This window comes from Otolemur garnettii, unplaced genomic scaffold (assembly GCF_000181295.1).
Source record: "Otolemur garnettii isolate 467f Iridium unplaced genomic scaffold, OtoGar3 scaffold00004, whole genome shotgun sequence".
Classification (NCBI taxonomy): Eukaryota; Metazoa; Chordata; class Mammalia; order Primates; family Galagidae; genus Otolemur; species Otolemur garnettii.
The window spans coordinates 2304-10333 of NW_003852399.1; positions in this window are offsets into that span (position 1 = coordinate 2304).

An 8030-nucleotide genomic window follows, 5' to 3' on the forward strand; every position below is an offset into this window, starting at 1 on the left:
GAGCTGACTTATGCCTTCCCAACTTTGGGCCTTTCTACATATCATTTCCCCCACCAGGATGCATCAGTTGAGAGATATATTAAGTGACTAAGGAAAAAAAAAAAGACTAAAACATAATTTCTTTTAAACAAAGTCGAAATTTATTTTTCTCTCATGAAACAGGAGTGAGTGGTCCTGAGCTAGACGGGCAGCTGTCCATTAACCTCAGAATCCAGAACTCTTCCTCCTCATTGCTCTACTAGCTCCCTGTCCTTGCTGTAGGTTGGAGATGCATACCCACCGGCCAGGTCAGGTGGTTTTGATATTAAGGGGATGACCTGGACATTGTGCTCGTCCCTTGAGCTCATATCTCACTGCCACATAGTTATATGCAGACGTAAGGAGGAGGGGAAGTCTGGATTCTGCTGGGCAGCCAAGTTCCCAGCTAAAACCCAGGAGGTCCTGTCACTAGAAGGGAGAGAAGAAGAGTGGACACTGCTGGGTATCTGGGAGAAGCTCCTACAGTACTGTTGTCTTCTGTCTTTTTCTTTGTTATGCAGCCTGCTGAGATGTCACTTTGATTATATGAAGCTTTCCCATATCACCCCCAGGCAGACCTCCCTGTCCCCTCTGTGGTCCCGCCTCCCTCTCTTTCTATGCCAAAGTGGCATTTTTTCAGAATTCCCTCAGAACTTGCCTGTTTATTGCCTCCTTTTCTCTCCATACTGTGAATATTTTGGGAATAGAGACCTTACTTTATTCATCTTTATGTTCCTGTTCTTATCACAAACCCTGGCTACGGTAGGCAGTCAATAGGTTTATATGAGACAGAATGAATAATTTAAAGTTAGCTGAGAAACATCACTAAACATAACACTGCTGCAGAATTTAAAATGATAATATGTTCTAATGGACTTTTAATGATAATAACTCATATTCACATCATGCTTAAATGTTTGCTAGGCAATTTTCACCACGTGGTATTTCATTTTGATTCCGATTTTCACAGCAAACAGTGAGGCTGATAAAACGAGGCATATTGTTAGTGGGGATTGTGGCCCGGGTGTTGGTGATGACCAGGTGCTAGGCCACACCCCCAAATCTACAGTGCACAAACCTAAGGCTTATAAATTTTGAAGTTTGGGGAAGTCACACACCCAGGGAGGAGTGGGGCCTGCCTGGACCGGAAGTCAGTTTTCTCATTCTAAACCAGTATCCTTTATCACTGAGAGAGACTCTTTTTCTTCCACAGAGAGTTTAAGTGACCTGGGCAAGGCCAGAGGTCTTGAACTTGAGCTCCTACTCCAGACCACCTTTCTCATTCCTTCCAGGCAGTATTGATAGATATGGGGTCTCCAGTCAAAGAGCTCTGAATTCGATATCATTAGCTTTGTGTCCCTAAGTAGGTTATATAAATCACCTGAGCCTGCATTTTCTATTCTAGAAAGTAACAATAATAATATTCTCAAACTTTTGTGAAAATGAAATGAGATTTGAGTGTAGTACTGTGACTTACAGCATGTATTCAATTAAGTGTTAGTTATCAGTCACATTATTATTTGATTTTGAGAGCTGGAATTCAACTTTAAGTCCCCTCAAAATAGTAAAAACTGCCTTTCATAGAGCACTACCCCAAGATGGGACTTTTATGTGCTCCATTATAATAGCCTATCCTCTGGTACCCTTGGAAAACAGGTTATGATTCCTGCACACCCATGTTTCCTGATGAAGTAATTGATCCTAACTTGCTCCTTGAACAAAGCAGATTGCATTCTGAGCCAGGCTTCCTTTTCCCTTGATGATAGTGGAGGTCATGGTCGGTAGCTATGCTGATCAGATTCTTTCTCAGGAGTTTACACTGGAAAATTCAGAGAATAACCAGCAGGGAAGGAAAGGCAGACAGATATGATACATAGGCAAGTAGAGACCAGATGTATCTGAGACAAGTTATCATTCCCCCAGGAGTGAAGAGCCATGAGCTTTTGCTCTGGGAAGTACCAAAGATACCCCAGGGCCAGGACTGAACTTTCCATTCTGGTCTTCAAGAAGCTCCAGGATCTCCAATTATCTTTGGCCTCCTATAGAAAGATGTTTCTCCCTTTCCCATTTTTCTAAGTTTTATGAGGCAAACTGAGGACATTTATGTTATTTTTAATTAGGAGATAAACACAGGTAGCCATTGCTATCTTTTAAAGATGAAGAAAGTAAAATTTATAGAGGTTCGTCATTGTCCTAAGGTCATAAAACCAGCTAGTGGCAGAGCTAGGATTCAAACCAAAGTTTACCTGATATCATGGTCATTCTCTTCTAATTATACTGTGAACCAAATGCCTATGAGTATCCTGTTGGTGATTTATTTTTTCAAAAGATAGGTCTCTATATTCCATTACCCAGAAGGAATATAGGATCAGATACACATGGGATAGCTTTCATGTAAGAACAGGGCAGGGCTGTGTTCCATGTGCCATGGAGCTGGATTTGTCTTTTTAATATAGAAGCTTAGAAAAAAATATAAATTTCATTTCACCTTGTTTGGAGAAACTTCCAAGGCTTGCTGAGCATGGAAGTACTCTGAAAGGGTTGCTTAAACCTGATTTTCTGCAGAAACGATGGATAAATGGATGACTACACATGAAATCCCTTTGACTGGTCAGGGAAGCATGTGGTCAAGTTTTAGTGGTTTCATTTCTGGAAGAAATTGCTTAGTAACTTCTGTGGGGGAAAATTTCTGTGAATGACAAATAAAAATAAAGGAAAATCGGAATATAGTCAGAGGATAATAATATCAGCCAAAGCACAGCATCATTGAGGAAAAGTAGACGATATCTTCTCATACTAGTTGGGGATAACAGGAGCTGTGATTTTTATGTGGTAATAGAAAATGTCTGGAATAAGATACCTCAGGACTGAGTCCCAGGTTTGCAGTTAATTGTGTGACTTATAGGATATTATTTAACTTCTCTAAACCTCAGTGGCCTCATAAATCCATAAGAAGAAAGGGGAATAAGGACCCTATGATGATAGAAATAACCTACTGTGCCCAGCACAGAGTCCTATTGAAATCTCCACCAACGTTGTTTTATCTTTGGCGTTATCATCATTTCTCTATATGTGAAAATTGAATGAAAATATGTCTCCCTGGAAATAGGTCAGTCTCTCAGAGACTATGAGAGGCCTCTCTCACACCCTCTTCACCTTCACACACACATGCTCTCTTTTTCTTTTCTCCTTGACTTTACTTTCTATTTAACTGTTCCAAATTTCTTGGGAGACTGTCACACTCCCGTGTAGAGAGCGGTCAGCACCACGGACAGCGTCACGCTGCCCGCCACTCTAGCTTTTTCTTCCATCCCATGCTCAATCCTGAAGTGTCTTCAGACCTCCATGATCTGCAGAAAGGAGCATTGAACTGAATTCCATATGCGATTAATAAGAGAAAACAACGCAGAGCTATTGTACAAGGCCAGAATGTTTACCAGGCTGAAACACCTTGATTCTAACCTAATTTAAAGCATTAATATCAGTCGCATTAGAGAGGCAATAGATTTCAGAAACATAATTGTTCAATTACCCAAAGCATAGCAAAGGAGGAATTAGGGAAGAAGGCCAGCCACACCCTGCTCAGGAGAGAGGGAGATTTAGTCCCACAATTATGTCTGCTTGTATAAGGATATAAGAGCCCCCTTGTTGTGGGGAGAAATACATAGGGTTTTACTTAATTACATTAAATATTCAATCTTGAATAAAAGTTTCTTGATGTGTTTGCGTATCCCCCAGAAAATATTATTTAACTTGGCATGTAGCTAGCTTATGGAAAGAAAATGTGTTAGCTCCTAAGTATATGCAGTTTTCATAGTGGTTAGTACGTTAAAACATTGATTTTAGAGTTTGAGGAGGGGGAAGCACTCATTTCTCATATTGCTGGAGAGCTAATTTCCACTGAAAGGGGTTTTCAGACTATTTCAGAAAGGGTTTAGAGACTATTTCCTGGACTCTGACATAATTCATTTTAAAACTTCAAAAGTTGGATTGTTGTTCAAATAGAAATATATTTAAAGTTCATGGCCTAGCATCTTCTGATTCATGTAACTTCATATTCTTGTTTAGAGGGTTGGGGTTCCCTATTTTATAGTCAACAAAGATTTGTCTCAACCTTCTTTCAAATTTTTCTTTTGGTTGGGAGATTTGTGATGGTTTTAATTATAAAAGTAGTACTGTTTTTGTGACTTTGTTTTCTAATAGTGTTGGGTAGGACTCCAATATCATGACAAATGTTCCTGCACATTCCTCCTCCTCACTATCTCAGTGGTCATCAAGGACAACTCACTTGTAAAATAGACTGTTTAATAAAATGCTTTACAGACTTGGCATCTCTGGGCCCGAGACACTGGCCATTTTCTCCCTGGCCTGCAAGCCTTTGGACTGTGAAAGAACTTGGCAAAAACAAGGCCCTTGGGCATTTTGCTTTGTGTCCCTTACCCCTCACTTGTGCTGAGTCTGCAAGGTGACGGGATTCCTGAGGTTATTGAGTGACCCCTCTTGATGTCCATGCACAGGAACCCGCATGAAAGTTTCACCTGGAGCTGGCACCAGTGCAAGTGCCCCTTATCTCCATTGCTTGTGCCTTGTCCACCCTGCTGGGCCCTGGACACTTGCAGTGTGGGGCTCAGTTCTTTAGTTCTTCCTTGGTCTTACTTGATCCCATCTCACTACTCACTTGCCAAGTGGTGTCATAAAATACTTAAAACACTTTCAGATAACCACCAGGAATCACAGTCTTTTCTCAAAGGATCATAAGATGACTATGTTGATGAGTATGCTTGTCTTATTATAATACCTAGAATTAACCACCAAATGTAAACATTCACAAGTAGTGGCATCAGTTTGTAGGTTATGCCTACTGTCTACATCTCACAGACAGTAAGATCATTACATTCATATGGATCAGTAATGGGCCAAGAACATATACCTAGCTTTTCTCATTTCCTTCCACCTTCCCTTTTATCCTAAAACCTCTCATGCTGTTTAAAGGGCCTTTGGAAGATACTAGCAGTAGGTGCTGTGGATGTCTGGAGCAGAGAAGCGATTTGTCTTGTGTGCAGGAGGGGGTCCAGCAGAATTAGGGAGAAGTTTCTTGGTATGCAGAATGAGATGATGTTTCCTGGACATAGGAGGCACAGGAAAAAGTTTTGTCCTTTACCTAATTGCCAGGTAGGTTAAAGGCCAGGGACTTCCACCCTGTGTTGCAAAAATGACACAAATCTCTCTAACTGAAACCCCAGAGGCTGACGGTACTTTCATTTCTTTTCTTTTTCTCTTCATTTGTATTAACAATTTCAGAAATCCCTGTTTGGCAAAGGCAAATATATAACTGTGTTTTGATTGTGGTGCCATTAGTGTGGGAGGTGGGAAATGGCTTCTATATTCTTTTCATGACAGTCCTGAGGGGGAGTCAGAAAATATATTACTTCATATACTTTGATCTGTGCAATTTCAGATGTCTTGAAACATTGCTAATATTTTGATCTAAACGACATTTTCATTTGGAGTCATTTGACTCTGTGTGAAGAGAGGAGAGAGGGTGGGGGAAAGCTAGTACTTTGCAAGATGTTGCTATAAGTCAGCACCAGTGAGGAAATGGGGAGAGGAGCCACGCCCTGGGCATCCAATCCAGTTTCACTGCTTGTTAACTGAGGGAGACCTGGCGAAAGCCTCTTTATCCCTTCACCCCTGCACTGTTTTCCCTCCCACACTGGGAATCTGATTCTTGCTTTTGTTTTTGGTGTGCTCGCTTTAGGGAAGGAAATGCAAGTGCTTGTGCTGGCATGTTACATTATTTCAGTATTCAAAGAAAGGAAAACCTGCAATTTGAATTATTTATGCCTTGAGACGTACCCAAAGAACTATCTATATTCAGCATTAAAATTGTAAACAAAGATCTGCTAGTTTAGAAAGCACTCTGGCCACCTCCCTCTCCATTTTAAGTCCCCTTGAGATATCTTGTTGTTTAAGCTCCTATTTCCCAGGTTCTTAAAGATGTTGAAATTGCTTTTAATGCTTTTTAGTCATTTGTATTTCCCCAGGAGCCAGTTCTGCTCCAACTAGCAGATATTCTTGATGGAGTTGTTTTAAATGGAAGAGGGCTAAAGTGGTGTTTAGGAAAATAGGAGGAGGGTGGCAGCGGTTAGGGGAACAGGGAGGAAGGGGAAGGAAGGAGACGGGGTATTTTGAACAGGTGTAATTCCCAGCCCTTTCTCTGGAGCCTGACCACCTCCTTCTTCCAGGTCTATCTTCATTTTGTTTGAATCACTTGTTTCCATCCAGGGCCAAATTTCCATCTCCTTGTGGGATGATTTTTTGTTGTTGCATTTCTTTTTTGGCTGGGGCTGGGTTTGAACTCGCCACCTCTGGTATATGGGGCTGGAGCCCTACTCCTTGAGCCACAGGTGCTGTGCATGATTTTTTTTTTTTTTTTTTTTTTTGTGACCAGTGCCTACTTTTGTTTATCTAACCTGAGGTCCTCAGCCTGGAGCCTGGCCCCCTCTCAGCCTCTGAGGACAAAGGTCAGGAGATGATGGCAGCTGCATCTCACTTGCTAATGGAATACTGGTAAATGCATTAAGTACCCTCTAGGCTTTCTACCTGTGATGTCAGGCAATCTTTACAATACCTCTCTGTGGGTCTGCTAACCTTCCCTTTCACAGATGTGGCAATTAACACCAGGAAAGGCTGTAAGCAGTTGCTAGCTGTCCCACAGCTATCAAGAGTCAGGACTGTGATCTAAACCCAGTCGTGCCTTTTCTGACAGCATCTTCTCTTTTCACTATGCCATGGTGGTAGTTTTACTATGACCAGGTGACAAACTGGAGAGTGGGCAGAACTCTGCCTTCTCAGGAAAGAACTGGTGGAGAGCCAGCCTACCCTTGTCAATATTTCTTGCAGAATATGCAACTATTTACAGAGGCTGAAATCTTGAGGAAGATATCAGGTCCATGTGATTTATTTCAGGTGCGAAGGGGCTGAATTGATGGAAAGGAGCCAGCAGGTTTACTGGGCAAATTTATGCAGACAGACTTTGACAAGGCGGTGCTGGACAAGGATACGAAGCCTCCTGTTCATTCTGCTTGGAGACGAACAGCAGATAAGTTGCTAGGAACCAGAAGGTCTAGAATGAATAAGTCAGGAGTTCATCCTCCGGTTGGGATAGGCCTAGTAAGAATTTACAAGTGAGAAAGCAGGCTGGTGCCGTGGCCCATGCCTGTGATCCTAGCAGTCCAGGAAGCTGAGGCTGGTGGATTGCTTGAGCTCATGAATTTGAGATGAGCCTGAGTAAGAGCGAGACTCTGTCTGTACTAAAAATAGAAAAAAGAAAAACTAGCTGGTGTGGGTATGGTGGCACACGCCTGCAGTCCCAGCTACTTGGGAAGCTGAGCAAGAGGATTGCTTGAGCCCAGGAGTTTGAGGTTGCTATGGGCTATGATGACACCATGGCACTCTACCCAGAAGGACTGAGTGACATTCTCTCAAAAAACAAAACAAACAAAACAACAAAAACAATAAAATACGTGAGAAAGGAACGTTCATCTTGACAGCTGCTCTTTCCCAAGCAACTCTGTCTTAATTCCTCTGTCTGCAAAGTAGATACAATTATTTTTATCTACATAAGTTGCACCATGCTTTGGAAAAGAAAGATGGGGCATGATAAGGGAAAGTGTTTCATATCCATGGAAAGGAGGTAGCTTGAAACTCCAATCATTTATGTTATAATAATAATTTTGCTCAAAAATTAAAAATGGACTAGAAAGGCCTTAAAGGCATTTTAGTGCTCTCAGCTCTTAGGAGGTTCCAGCTGAATGGGCTCAATCAAAGTTTTTATCAAATGAGCAGGATTAAGCTTTTACTTTTATCAATCTGGATGGTTTATTTGCCCTGTATGATTCTTACAACCTCCCTGTGATTTAGTTCAACTCTCAAAATTTAGACTGAACACATTTAGTAGAGGGGTAGACTGCACTGACATTCTATTACAGATTCAGTAAGACTGGTTTATA